At 47.0% G+C, this 14,999-nt stretch overlaps 1 long non-coding RNA gene across 1 annotated transcript in view; it reads right to left on the minus strand.

The window, feature by feature from the left end:
* LOC110341574 overlaps positions 1-14,999 on the minus strand; it is a 47,510-nt gene that overhangs the window by 30,976 nt on the left and 1,535 nt on the right. The gene's annotated exons all lie outside the window — the stretch shown is intronic.

Consider the following 14,999-nt stretch of genomic DNA (forward strand, 5'->3'; position numbering starts at 1 on the left):
TTCCAACACAAGAAAACCCTTAGTGGGGGAGACAGAAGGGTCCAAGAAATGCATGTGGTTATTTTTCGCCACTCACTGGCCCTTGTCCACATTCTGGAAAGAAAGGAAAATCTATTTTAAACCAGCTACTCAGCGCTCAAATCACACTGGTCTATAAAGCATGTCTAATTGAAATGCTGACTCCAGATTCTACACAACTTTAAGACTCTTGGGTCTCCTTTCCCTGCTACACTCACACACACACACACACACACACACACACACACACACACACACACACACACAAAATGGCATTCACCAGCTAGTTCCTCAGCACAGGTGAACTGAAGCTGCAAGACAGGTTAAGGATTTAAGCCTGCATTTTCATGTAACGGCTTCTTTTGGGGGAAGAAAAGAGAGGTGGGGGAAGGAAGGAAGGAAGATTAAACCTTGTTGACAAGACAGAGCTCTTACTTCAAAGGGAATAAGAGAGGGTTTGCTCTGAGCCAAATACAAGTGGCCATGGCTCAGAAACAGATTCGGATCGTCCAGAACGACATGTTCGCCTATGGACATGACTACATGAACTCGAGAGTCACACAACAAAAGATGGTCAGAAACCAAAGCATTCTCTACCCTGGTGGAGGGGTGGCTTACAGGAAAGTGGGAACCCTCTGCTGTAAGTCTCAGAAGCCATCGGGTGACAGGCTCTGCTTTGGAGCCGGCAGAAGGTAGTGGTCTGCTAAGTTATACATTCCAACGTGAAGACGACAGTTACAATGTTAACTAATAGTTCCACTAAGGGAACACTATTCTTTCTGGAGGATAGAGTCACCCTCCAGCTGGGCAAGTCAGTCACCTGGGAGAGGGCCCACATGTTGGGAACGTGGTTCCTATCCTAGAAAGGCAGACCTACCTTAGCCCTGCCAAAGAGACAGGAGGAATAACGATCACTTCAATGAAATGCTAGTTTTCCTTCCCAGAATCCCTGCTCCACACACATCTGCTTTCAGAACACAACCACACGGCTCCGTACACCTGCCCACTTTTCTGAATTACTCGGATTCCCATTCCTATCTCTTTTGTAAGCACACTTAGCCGAACATTTTAGCTTTTTCTCTAATGACCCCCGCCCTGTCACACGGCTGCTTGTTCGTGACCTCTGTGTCAGCTGTAACCCAAGCACGTGGTTGTTTTCTATTTTTTTCTCCGTCTTCTTGCTGCCCCGGGGTTTTCTTTTAAACTCCAATAAAATTGTTCTCAAGCTCTCTTTTCGGTCCACTATTAAACTGTTTTGTAAACAAGACAGCCCTTAATGGGGATCCCAACTGCCCTGGTAGCATTTGGTGGCCCAGGTGGGATTCACCACAATTTCTGGTAAAAGGACATTCTGTATCTGTGTGAGACACAGAAATGAGTAGCAAGTACTGAACAAGGGAACTAGAGCCAAGAGAACTTGACTCTGGAGCTGCAACATTCCAACTCTCTACCATCACAGGGGCTCTAATCAGTCCGCATAAGTCTCAGCATCACCCTCAAGGAGCTTCAGGTCACACTGGGGACATCAGGGGAGAGTTCTGAGGCAGGAGAATTCGGTAGAGAGTGAGGGGTCCACAGGGAGGCCCAGAAGGCTACAAAGTTAGGCTAGGAAGAAAGCAGGTGGCAAAGAGCCAGGCTGGGAATGACGCAGCCCAGCCCACTACGTCCAGTGCGGATGAGCCAGGGGTCCAGGGTGTGTGACGGTGACCCACACCCATCACACACTACCCCACTGCTGGATGGAGGGCTGAGATCATAACAAGACAGACGACGCATGAAGCTATATACAGAGCTACACGTAACAGATCGTGAAGGAGAAAGTCATGCAGCTGACCCCAAAAACCTGTACCATGTGACATAAAATCACAAGTCTTTGTGTGTGTGTGTGTGTGTGTGTGTGTGTGTGTGTGTGTGTGTGTGTGAGGCTGGAGAGTGACATTCGTGACATCCTCTATCATTCCTGTCTTATTTCTTTTTAAAGATTTAGTTTCTAATTGTGTGTGTGCACATGGATGTGGTGCATGTGTGTGTGTATGTGCACAGGGGTGCAGGTGCTCACAGGGGCCAGAAGAGGGCACTGGGTTCCTTGGAGTTGGAGTCGCAGGCACCTGTGGGCTGTCCATCCAGGAGATGGAAACCAAACTCAGGTCCTCTGCAAGAATAGCAGGCACTCTCAACACGGAGCCCTCTCCAGCCCCTCCCACCTTCGTTTTGTGAGATGGAGATCTTTCACTCAACCTGGAGCTCACCAGTTATCTAGTCTAGCTAAGAGCAAGCCTTGGGATCCTCCTGCCTCTGTGTTGCCAGACTGAGACTGCAGGTACGTACAGCCACACCTGGCTCTTTGTGTATGTGTGTGTGTGTATGTGTGCAGGTGTGTGTCTGTGTATCTGTATGTGTGTCTGTGTATCTGTGTATGTGTATTTGTATGTCTGTGTGTGTATGGAGTATGTCTGTGTCTGTCTGTCTCTATGTATCTTTGTGTGTATGTGTGTATGTATCTGTATGTCTGTGTGTGTGTCTGTACCTATGTGTTTGTGTGCTGTGTGTTTGTGTGTGCGTGTATAGGTGTGCGTGTCTGTGTATGTGTGTTTTATGTCTGTGTGTGTATGGAGTATGTCTGTGTCTGTCTGTCTCTATGTGTCCGTGTGTGTAGGTGTGTGTATGTATGTGTGTATCTGCATATGTCTGTGTGTGTCTGTATCTATGTGTTTGTGTGTGTGTTGTGTGCGGGTATGCACGCATGCATGTATGTGCGTGTGTCCCGGGCATCAGGCCAAGCCTGTGCTCTGTAACAAGCCTCCCCAAGCCCTAACCCACTCTTAGCACACCAGCGCTGCTTAAACCACTACATTTTGCTCCTTCCCCCATGGAAGTGAACTATTGCTCAGTATAAACACACTCTCCTGATTTCTTTGTCTGAAACACAAGAACCTGGAACCCTCTACAGGCACCCGATACATCAGTATCAGCATGATTGCCTGACTCGTATAACGATGCTCCTAAGGTGGGCTACGGTCTTCAGCATGACTAGTCTTCAAATGGGGACTCCTGTGCTCACGAGACAGGAGAAGACAGTGACAAGCACAGGGTGAATTAGAGAAGGGGTTCACACTGCAGCAGCCCGTGTGTGTATCCGTGCGCAGTAGCCCATGTATGTATCCGTGCACAGCAGCCCGTGTGTATCCATGCGCAGCAGCCCGTGTATGTATCCGTGCACAGGTGTGTGTATCCATGCGCAGCAGCCGGTGTGGATGTCCGTGCGCAGCAGCCCATGTGTGTATCCATGCGCAGTAGCTCATGTATGTATCCGTGCGCAGCAGCCCGTGTGTGCAGCCCGTGTGTGTATCCATGCGCAGTAGCCGGTGTATGTATCCGTGCGCAGCAGCCCGTGTGTGTATCCATGCGCAGTAGCCGGTGTGTGTATCCGTGCGCAGTAGCCCGTGTGTGTATCCGTGCGCAGTAGCCCGTGTGTATGTATCCGTGCGCACCACCTGACACTGAACGCAGGGGCCAAAGGGAAAGCTCGCAACTTCACCAAGGCCTCATGGGAGCACACCGACCTAGCGTTGGCCAGAATCACGTGACACAAAGGCCGCTGTGTGGGAAATTGCTGGCTAGCTGACGCAGTCTATCTACCGCTGTACCAAACAGGGAAAGTAAAGCGATAGGGTCACTCAGGATCGTGCCCTCCCCTGACTGCACGCCGGGCGGCCTGAAGAATGCTGAAAGTCTTGAACTAAGAATTAATTGCTGGATGAAGAAGCTACAGTGACAGGGTCATCAGGGTCTGGCAAGGAGCTGTGCTTGTCCGAGAGTAGCATACTGTGGCCCATTAGCCTCAGAGAAGGTCAAACTGAAACTGTGGTGTGTGGTTTATCCTGAGTGGACATCACTTTTACATCCTGAGCTGCCTGAGATGTAGCTCAATAAGGGAGCTCTCAACTGGTGCATACGAAGACCAGGACGCCACCTCTGCCACCTCCCCTGCACCGCTCCACTCCCCCACCCCCACCCCCACCTCCGCCTCCGCCTCACCTCTCCACTCCACACATACACGCACGCGCGTGCACACACACACACACACAGATATCTACCTATCTCCAAGGGTCTATGGGGATGCCTCAGCAGATACAGACTTTGTTGCACAGGCATGGAGATCTGAGTTCGGATCCCCAGAGCCCCTGTAAAGGCCAGGTGTGGCAGTGTGCACCTGCAGCTCAGTCCAGTGTGTGTGGGAATCAGAGGCCACGAGCACGGGCATTGCTGGCCCGCCAGTCTAGCATAAAACAATGAGGGAACCTATCTCGAAAGATGACGTGGACAGTGACAGAGGGGCCCTCCGACGTCCACCTCTGGCCTCTGCATTTGCACAAACAAGTGAGTGCACCTACATGCACACATTATTTTTTAAAATGTGTTTCTAACCACAGACAGAGGCCTTTGCACCCCAGAGCTCAGTCATCTTTAGTTACGAAACAAAAAGGCTCACCATTCCACCAAAGTGATTATGCTGCATGTGACAGCAGGGAGTTGGTTTTGCTTTAATTCATTTCAAAAGCAAAGAAAATTTCTCCTCTTCAGAGCCCTTGGCTGGTATTGCTCATCCAAAGGAAAATAAAATTGCAGAAAGCAGCCTCCCCTACCTGCCTCATCTGAGTTTCACCCGCCACCCAGCAGGAAACGCTCGGCCTGCATCTTTGCACACTGCGCAGTCAGCCTCTGTGCACACACCCTCTCACACACCACTCCGCCCCTGTCTTCACAGCTCCCAAAGGACCGGAAGTAGAAGCTTAATTGTCCAGTGCCTGAGTACATGTAGTGTCACACAGCTTCAGCCCTGTCTTTTTAATTAGCCAGTCTATGAAAACAGCAGAGATTGGGAGCATAAGACAATAAGCACAGGTGTGATTCAGGGGTCAGTTTTCACCAGAGGTAGGACAGCCACCAAGGAGGAGGAGGCTGAGCTCTCCCACAGGTGACCAGCAGTTCCCAGAAAGTGTGGGACTGCCTGCTCTGTCACAGAAATGCCCCAGCCCCACGCAACCTCGGGACAGCAGACAAGCTCTCTTGGACCCTCAGACTGTGATCTCGATTGCAACTTGAGGGGGACTTAGAATCTCCATGGGGACAAACTCCTGTGAGTATGAATGGGGAGCCCATGTGGGCGGCGCCATCCCATGGATAGTGGTCCTGAATAAAAAGAAAGCAAGCTGAATACCAACATGCCCCCACTTCTTCCTGTGGATGGGGACATAATGGTACCCAAGTGCCTACAGCTAGGACCCCCATCGTGATGGCCTCTTCACCCCAACTCCTCCCTGTGTTCCCTATGGCCGGGACCCCCCATCATGATGGCTTCTTCACCCCAGCTCCTCCCTCTGTGTTCCCTATGGCCGGGACCCCCACCCCCATCATGATGGCCTCTTCACCCCAACTCTTCCCTCTGTGTTACCTATGGCCGGGACCCCTACCCCCATCGTGAAGGCCTCTTCACCCCAGCTCCTCCCTCCAGGTGCTTTTGTGGCTCGGCCTCAGCAGTAAGAAATGGAACTGATGCTGCGCTCCCAATCTAAAGGTTGACGTGGCCGGAGACCAGCAGGATGTGAGAGAGCTCACGCCACCCGAGTCAGCGCCTTGTTCATCTTCTCCGCTGCACCCACAGGAGCAGGACCCTTTTGCGGGTGGTGTTGCTTTCATACTCTTTTCTCCCTGCTCAGTGTAAGCTCTGTGTAGGCAGGGCAGCCATCCAGCTTGCTCATCACAGAAGCCGTAGAACACTTCCCAGCAAGCGGATGCTCGGGAAATGCATCCTCAGCCCAGGACTCTCCTTGGCTCCTGAGTCCAGCAGATGCAGAGATGCTTACCTTCCTGCACTCACTTCCGCTATGGAGTTTTTGTCCCACCTGGTCCCGCTGCTGCCTTGTTCCAAATAAGCACACAGAGATTTATATTAATTATAAAACTGTTGGCCGATGGCTAGGGCTTCTTACTGGCTAGCTCTCTCTGAATCATTGACCCCCTAACTACTAATCCATGTATCTCTACATGGCCTTACCTTACCAGAGAATGCCTGGCGCATCCTTTCTTCCTAGTCTCTACATGGTGTATCCACATGGTCTCTCCCTGCCTACCTTTCCCAGAATTCTCCTTGTCTCCTAGTCCCACCTATCTTCCTGCCTCTATTGGCCAAACAGTGTTTTATTCATCAACCAATAAGAGAAACACATACAGAAGGACGTCCCCCATCACAGGTCTCTGACATCTGGGTAATACAAAAGATGTTAGCTACCTGCCAGTCGGGACATTGTAGCCTCTGATGCTCAAGTGTGTCCCCTTGGCCACAGCTGTCCCCACGGTCCTCTCTTCAACTGAGATGTGCATCCCTTGAGTTGAATGTAAGAGTTGGGCTGCCACTGGGAAATGCCTTCGGGAAGATTTCCCTGCGATTCGGCGATGGGCAAACTAGTCTGTGCTGAGAGAGGGGCCTAGGCGGGCGAGATGGCGCATGCGCCGCTGGAGAATGTCTGCCACTGAAGGACCGGTCTTGAGTCCACATTCTCTTGCAAGAGGACAGCCCAGTGTGACAGGAATCCCAGAAAAGAAGGGTCCCAGAGTGGGGGAGGGGGCTTCGCAAGCTGTGTTGCTTCCTGATCCCGAGAGATGAGTCTTGCTGCCAAAGCCCTCAGAAGCTAGGAAGATGTTTCGTGGCGTCTGGTGTGTCTGCTTCGCGTTGTTTCCGAGACCATCACGACATCACTTGGCAGTCTACGGGGAGTGGATGAAATAACAGTCTAGCTGTCTGTCAAGGGCGTCTTAGACTTGACCTGGGCTAAGGCGCTGGGCTCCCCCAGTGTTTTGTTTGCCTGTGGGACAGCCTCCCAGAGGCCATCAAAATATCGCCTGCACAGGGGAGAAGCCAGTCAAGAACTGGAGCTGAGTCTCTAGAGTTCTCCAGGCCCTTCTGCTGACCTCGTTCTGTGCTGCCCCTTAGTCCTGGCTGGGGGCGGAAAAGCCTTCTGGTTCTAATAACAGCTTTAGCTTTGAGGTCACGGTGGGCACGCACAAGTGTGCCTAACTAAGAAGTCCCAGTTAGAGTGTGGTCTTGCCCATCCTTGTCTCCGTTTCGGTTCTGCAGGGGGTGGGCGTGAAGGGGTCATTTTCTCCGCCGTCGCTGGTTTTTACAAGACGATCACTTCTGCTCCAGAGTAAGGTCTTGTCACTGCCAATAACTGTCTCCATCGGGGGCCGGGGGATGGGTGGAGAGCAACTGGAGAGAGATGTCTGTCTGTTGACGTTCTGTCCATCCTGGAATCCAAAGCCCAGTCACCTTCAGCCTTGAAAAGCAGATGACACAGATGAGACCAGTGGTCCTCAGGTGACTAACATTCCAACCTGCAGAGCTAAGCAGGTGACCCAAATGAAGGAGACAGACACAACCAGGCAGGGACGCCAGGCTTTCATCCTGCTTTTAACTATCTTGCAGGCCCGAGAGAGAGGAGTTGATGCTTTTTAGCAATTGCAGCCTCCGAACCTATGATCCGCGGGTGCCATGACACAACCACACAACACGGCAGTGGGCGGAACAAAAAGGCGCAGCTAGTGAATCCCGGGGAAGCATTGGTTCTAATTATCAGCCTCCCCGGAGGGCATTCGGTCCTGATCGCCAGCATCACAGGTTGGGTTTAGCAAACGCATTCGGTCCTGATCGCCAGCATCACAGGTTGGGTTTAGCAAACGCATTCAGTCCTAATCGCCAGCATCACAGGTTGGGCTAAGCAAACGCATACATCTGTCTTGGGGTCTCCCAAGTCATTGCTGTAGCTTAAATCATTGCCTGCTCTGTCCATTCTTCTGTTCACCAGGTAACCGGGTGCCCACCAGCTGCCGTCCAGGACACTGGGCTTGGGGGCTTAAAGACAGAAGACACAGTGCCCACAGAGCACGTAGCAGAGGGCAGTGTTTCGAATCCAGGGTCAATACACCCTTCCCCAAGTGCTCAGAAGCCCACGAACAGGAGTGTGAAGACAGACAGGTCAACAGTCTTCACTAACCTCCCCGTTACTGGTTTTCTCTTTTTGACAAATGCATATAAACGGAATAACACAGTATGTAGAACTCCTGAGGTAGGTGTCTTCCACTCACATGATACCCTGGAGGTCCATCCAGGCAGTACACACGTGCCAGTGTTCCTCCTCATTGCTAGCTGCAGAATGCACCTTGGTTGTTTACCGCTAACTCACCGAAAGGCATGTAGGTTGTTTCCTGTTCGTGATAATTAGAAACATAGCCACTGTAGACACCCATGCAGATTCTTATATGAACACTGTGAGTTCCCTGGGGATTGCTAGGCCAATGGTAAGTGTGTGTGAAGCATTGCAAGAAGCTACCAAGGGCTTCTGCCAGAAAGGTGTGCGATTTTTGTGATCCTACTGGCAATACATCAGAATTCCAATTGCTTTGTTATCAGCTTTCAATTCACCATTGTAGTAGCTCTGCAATGATAGAGCATTAGAGCCTTCATGTGTATTTCCCTAGTAGTCCATGATGGTAAACAAGCATTTACACGCTTATGTATTGCTGGCATCTTGCTTTGGACATTCACAACGAGTTCATGGGAGATATTGTTCTGTATTTAAATTTGTATATGTACTCTGTGTGTGTGTGTGTGTACATGCGTGCTCATTTGTCCTGGTGTACATGTGTATGCATGCATGTGTGTGTATCATGGTATGTGTGTGTGTGTACACACGTGCTCATGTGTCCTGGTGTACATGTGTATGCATGCATGTGTGTGTATCATGGTGTGTGTGTGTATACACACATGTGCTCATGTGTCCTGGTGTACATGTGTATGCATGCATGTGTGTGTGTCATGGTATGTGTGTGTATGTGTACACACGTGCTCATGTGTCCTGGTGTACATGTGTATGCATGCATGTGTGTGTATCATGGTGTGTGTGTATGTGTACACACGTGTGCTCATGTGTCCTGGTGTACATGTGTATGCATGCATGTGTGTGTATCATGGTGTGTGTGTGTATGTTTACACACGTGCTCAGGTGTCCTGGTATGCATGTGTATGTATGCATGTGTGTGTGTATACACGCGTGCTCATGTGTCCTGGTGTGCATGTGTATGCATGCATGTGTATGTATCATGCTCTGTGTGTGTGGTGATCAGGAGTTTAGCCTCTGCTTCCCACCCTGTTTGAGGCATGGCTGCTTGTGATTGACTGCTATACTATATATTCTAGGCCCGTTTTTTCTAGGCCAGTTGACCCACAAGCTTCTGGGGGATTCTCCCATATCCACCCCATCACCCCATGGCTTTTACATGGTTCCAGGAACTGAAGTGGGGTTTTCAAGCTTCCACAGCCAAGTGTGTGTGTGTATGTGTGTGTGTGTGTGTGCACACACACACACACATACGCGTACATGTACCATCTCTATATGGGTTTGGTATTGGAATAATTCTGGCTTCATAAAATAATCTAAGAAGTCCCTGGTGTTATGTTCTCTAGGTGTTTGGTAACGTACTGTGTCTCCATGTACCAGAACTGACTCAGGGATGCCTCGGCGGAGGCTTCAGGTACCCATCAGGTTTTACCACAGCGCTCGGGCCATTTGAGCCTCTATACTTCATCCTCGGTGAGTTTGGGGAGTTCGTGTTTTGCTGCAGATTTCTTTCATTATCTAAATTGCCAAGTTACCATCAGTTGTGGTGACAGTCTGTGTTGTTTTTTTCATTCTACTGTTAGTCCTTTGAGTCTTTTTAAAGGTTTATCAATTTTCTTGGTCTACAACAACTAAGTTTTGGCCTCAGTGACGGTTCTCTATTTTCAATTCCATTGATTTACGGCCTGATTCTGCTGTTCTATTCCCTGACTTGTTTTAGGTTTATTTTAGCTTTGTTTTGTTCTTAGTGAAGGAGGAGGGTCGGCCTGCTCTGGTGATACCTCACAAATGAGCATTCCTACAGCTGTCCAGGGGCTGCCTCGCCTACATCCCCACACGCCAATGTGTCTCAGTCCACTGGATATTAGCACAAAGTCTGAGAAGTGCTGTATATCACATTCCATATTGACTAGGTTCCAATAGGCCCTAATCTCAAGTCCCTCAGAGGTGGTTTACTTGTAAGGACACTGCTTCATTTACCAAGCTGTAGAAATCTCTATAACATTCTTTCATTAGTTTCTTCTTTTCCTCTTTTCTCTTAATAATCAATTCCCAAAGACGGAATAGAAATTTACTTTTGTTAGAAATGCATTCCTAAGTTAAAGTTATGATTGGAATAAGAATATATCTGTAAACTAAGCTTTCTATGCAATTTCAAAATCTTGTGACTAAAGGGCGGATTAATTGGCATTGTTTTTAAAAATCATTTACATATCTGCATACAATTCTCTGCTCTCTCGAAGTACATTCCTTTGAATCCTGGAACAAAATCCGTTCCTGTAACAGGCCAGTCCTCCAGCATTTAAGTTCATCCCTTTAACTGCCTCACAGGAACAGTTACAAAGTATCATGCCCCTTTTCACCTGTCGGTCTGCTACAGAGACAAGTGCTTTCAGCACGAGAGCAATTCTCACTAGCTACGTGAAGATCACAAAGTGACAAGTACCCAGTGGAATGATTTCACCTTGCTGGTGTTGAGCATCCAGACCTCTGCCCTCTTCCCCGGGCTCCACAGTGGATGGTCTATCTTTAGTTCACAATCTAATTACTCTGTTATGACCTGATACCATGGCTTGTAGGATTTTAACTCATTCCGTCTGGAACAGTGTGCAGCCATATGGGTTGCATCTCCTGGCAACTGACGTGCCGTCCTCCTGCTGCTTTGAGAGCATTTTTCTTCAGCATTCATCAGTATCCATGCCATACCCGGTCATGGCTCTGGTTTGGGGTTTCCGGTGCTCTTGAAATAGACAGGTTTGTTTTTCTCCAAATTTGGGGAACTTCCAGGGACTGTTTCTTCAAATTTCTTTCTCTCCCACCCTCTTTAGTTATGAATGTGTGTCGTGGTATGTGTTTAGAGGCCAAAGGTTGATGTCAGGTGTCTTCTTACCCTGTCCACCAGCGCTCATGAGTTCAGCTACTCTAACTGGCCAGTTTGCCCCAGGATCCCCATCTCTGCCCCATGTTTATGAGGGTGCTGAGGTTTGAAAGCCATATCCCCAGCAGCTATCATCTCTAAGATTCATCACAGCATTGTTGGACACTCTGCTGTTTCTTTCTCCTCTGTACTGTTCATATTTTTCAGTTCTTGTTTTTGATATTCTGAGACAGAACTTTGCTGCACAGCCCAGGCTGGCATGATCTTACCACCTTCTTGTCTCAGCCCCTGAGTGCTGGGAGGACAAGTCATACTGTTGTTTCTATCATACACACTGATGTCATTCTGTGACATTTCCGTGAGCCCATCGATGAGATTTTTATTTCTGTTATCTTAGTTTTTATGTCTAAAATCTGCTTCTGGGTCTTCCTCATGTCTATTCTAAGACTTCTCATCCTTTCATTCACTTCAAGAACGTTTGCTTTCGTACACTGCAACACTTTAATAATAGCTGTTTTAAATTTTGTGTCACCTGTCTGTAACGAGCATTCTTCCCACCAGCCTGGTCCCTGAGCTGTGTCAGTCCCAAATGAACACACAGGATACTGTATAAATTATGAAACTGTTGGCCATTTGATATGGTTTCTTGATGATTATCTCTGACTTAATTATTGACCCATAATAGCTAATCACGTATTTCCACGTGATCTTCTCTTACTGGAGAAAGGGTCCGGACCTCTTACTTCTCTCAAGTCCTACGTGGTGACTTACTGTGCCTCTATTTCCCAGAATCCTCCTTGATTCCTAGTCCCACCTATCTTGTTTCCCTATTGGCCAACAGTACTTTATTTATCAACCAATAAAACAAACATATATACAGAAGGACTTCCCCCATCATCTCCTCTTTTCTGTCTAAATAAAAAGAAAGGTTTTAACTTTAACATAGTCACATATAACAGAACAGTTATCAAGTAAGAACTATAGTTACAATATTTAGTTCATTGACATTTAGTAAGATTTAAAGAAAGTATTTTATCATATATCCTATCTGTGTGAGTCTAAAGTCTTATATGTAGCTCATCTTTTATCATAACTAAGGAAAATTATAATTTTAACAATCTGTCTTCAACTCCATCAAAGACCACAGAAGGATAATATATAAACACTAGAACTGACAGAGATATCTTGCTGCCTGGACAGACATCCGAAGTTCCTCTGTAATGTTGGGGCATCCATCTTCCGTCCATAGGCCACAGTGTGTCTGGCAGACTTCTCAGCAAAGCAGAGAATTTTAAACTGTCCATCTGCATTGGCAGTTTGTCAGTTATTTTTCTGTGTGCTGCAGAATGTCTGGCAAACGCTTCCATGAAGCAGGAACCCTTTAGGTCTGTCCATCTTGTTTTGCAAGTTCACTTTCCTGTGGGTCCTGCATGTCCAGTTTATATATCATCAGTAAAACAGTCCAGGCAAGAGCAGTTTCTTGCCCAAATGGCTAATCTTGCCATGTTGAAAGCAAATTTCATAAGGAGTTTCTTTGATGCCCATCTTTCTCTCAGATGTAATTGGTGTGCCAGGAGTAGTAGTGTCTCACTATCATGAAAAACCCTAAACCATTTAATTGTCACATAATCTGTAGGTCTTTGAAAGGTTTGAAGAATATCTATGCATCTCAAATATATCTCTGTATATCTAGAAAACCTAACTAACTTTACTATAAGTTTTGACTATTATTGTAACTATCTATAATCTGTATTTAATTATACATTATATTTTTAAATAAGTTATACAAACACAATACCTAAACAAGAGGAGAAATATACATATCACAAAATTGATCTTAAATTTGTATCAATCAATGAAAATCCATGCCAATACAAAGTATTCATTTCTATACCATAATGTCCCCTTTATCTTTATAAAGAGATTGGTTGTGATCATTAACCATTTATAACCAGCCCCATTTAAATGAAAACAAAAATTTATAAACAATATTTGGGAATTTGGGCATTGTTCATTCCAAACTGCTTCCTGCTGGTTGGGGGCGCTGTCCATACCATGGGGATCATAACACAACACAGAAACCTGGCTAAGTCCTTATTTTTTTGTAGTCTGCAAGGTTGCATCATCTCAGCTTTTTAGATGTTGGATCACCTGGGCCACTGCATCTGGGGGTCTTGCTTTATCAAACCACAGAAATCTGGAAGAAATCCAGAGTTTTTCATTTTCTGTGGAAACACAGGCAAAAACTCTTTTCCCAAGTAACCTGTCCTTATATTTAAATTTTGAAGTCAAGGCATTTTTAAAATATGTAAGTTGGATTAATCTAGCAGCATTTATAATCAAGTGTACTTTAGCAGTTGTTCCTTCCTTAGCAACTGAACAACCGAAAGACAACACAATAGCATAAGTATCCAGACTCTCTGTGTATTTTCCATCTTTACGTGGATTTTTTATTACTCTATATCTTTTAATTTTACTTTTTACTTTTTTGAGACAGGGTTTCTCTGTGTACTTTGGCTGCCCTTGAACTCCCGCTGTATACCAGGCTGACCTTGAAATCTGAGATCTGTTTGCCTCTGCCTCCCGAGTGCTGGGATTAAAGGCATGCGCCACCACACCCAGCTTCTCTCTCTCTCTCTCTCTCTCTCTCTCTCTCTCTCTCTCTCTCTCTCTCTCTCACCACTTTCCTGTTTCTTTTTCTCTCCCAAGCATACATATATTTTAAAACACACTATAAACCTTTTAAAGGTTTTACTTCATCTGAATCTGACTTTACTGTAAATCTTTATTTTTGGGGGGCCATATGTCCTATCTGCTAAACAACATTACTAAAACTAAAGTGGCAGCTGTTTTAACCACTGGCTTTCCAGCATGGTGGGCATAAGTTTAGCACCAACATTGGCTGTGTAAGTCTCTGCTTGTCCCTAGCAAAACAGAGCCCACCCGAGAAAATGCTGCTACCAAGAAGCCGTGCTTGTCTCTGTTCTTTTGTTTCTAAAATCCTTTAAGCTTTTGTTAGATTTACGTGGACATTCTTGCCCTGTTCTTCAGAGCCACGTCAGTCCCAAATGAACACACAGGACGCTATATGAATTATGATGCTGTTGGCCATTTTCTATGGTTTCTTATTGACTATCTCTGACTTAATTATTAACCCATAACTGCTAATCTGAATATTTCTATGTGGTCTTCTCTTACAGGAGAAAGGGTCCAGACTTCTTAACTCCTCTTGCGTCCTACATAGTGACTGGCTGTGCCTCTGTTTCCCAGAATCCTCCACCTCTCCTAGTCCCACCTATCTTGCTTCCCTATTGGCCAACAGTGCTTTATTCATCAACCAATAAGATAAACACATACACAGAAGGACTTCCTCCATCACCTGTCAGTCACCTTTTCCTGCACACAGTGAGATCGTCCCATCTTTTCCTGCATGCTAGGCACGTTTTATTGATTCTTAGACATTTGGTGATTATAAGTCTCCAGATATAAGAAACCCAGAGGAGAATACCGCTTCCCTACATCCTGAGTTCAGGCCACATAGACTAAGAACTCACCTATGGGCTCTTCCTAAAGAGCAGCTGTCTTCCGAGGCAGAGATCTGTCCCTGTCCTCAGCCATGGGACCCAGGCAATGGCCTTTTCTATAGTTCAGTTCTCAACACTGACGTGCTATTTAGGGTTATGTCTATTGTAGTCTATGTCAGGTCTGAGCCCAGAAGTTTAGAAACAAATTTGCAGGGTAGCCTTTTACTAAACCTTCCCTCTGTCTGGTCCTTTCCAGTTCTCAGAAGCTAGAATTCTCTCCTCTGGTTGCGGCAGGTGCTTAACAAGTAGTGCTACCACGTGCCCTGCCCCCCCCCAGTCCTGTCTTGGTATCTTCAGACAACAAAGAAGGAAGGGACAGGGAAACTAATGGAGTGTTCCCCT

This window comes from Mesocricetus auratus, unplaced genomic scaffold, assembly GCF_017639785.1.
Source record: "Mesocricetus auratus isolate SY011 unplaced genomic scaffold, BCM_Maur_2.0 Super-Scaffold_100008, whole genome shotgun sequence".
Taxonomy (NCBI): domain Eukaryota; kingdom Metazoa; phylum Chordata; class Mammalia; order Rodentia; family Cricetidae; genus Mesocricetus; species Mesocricetus auratus.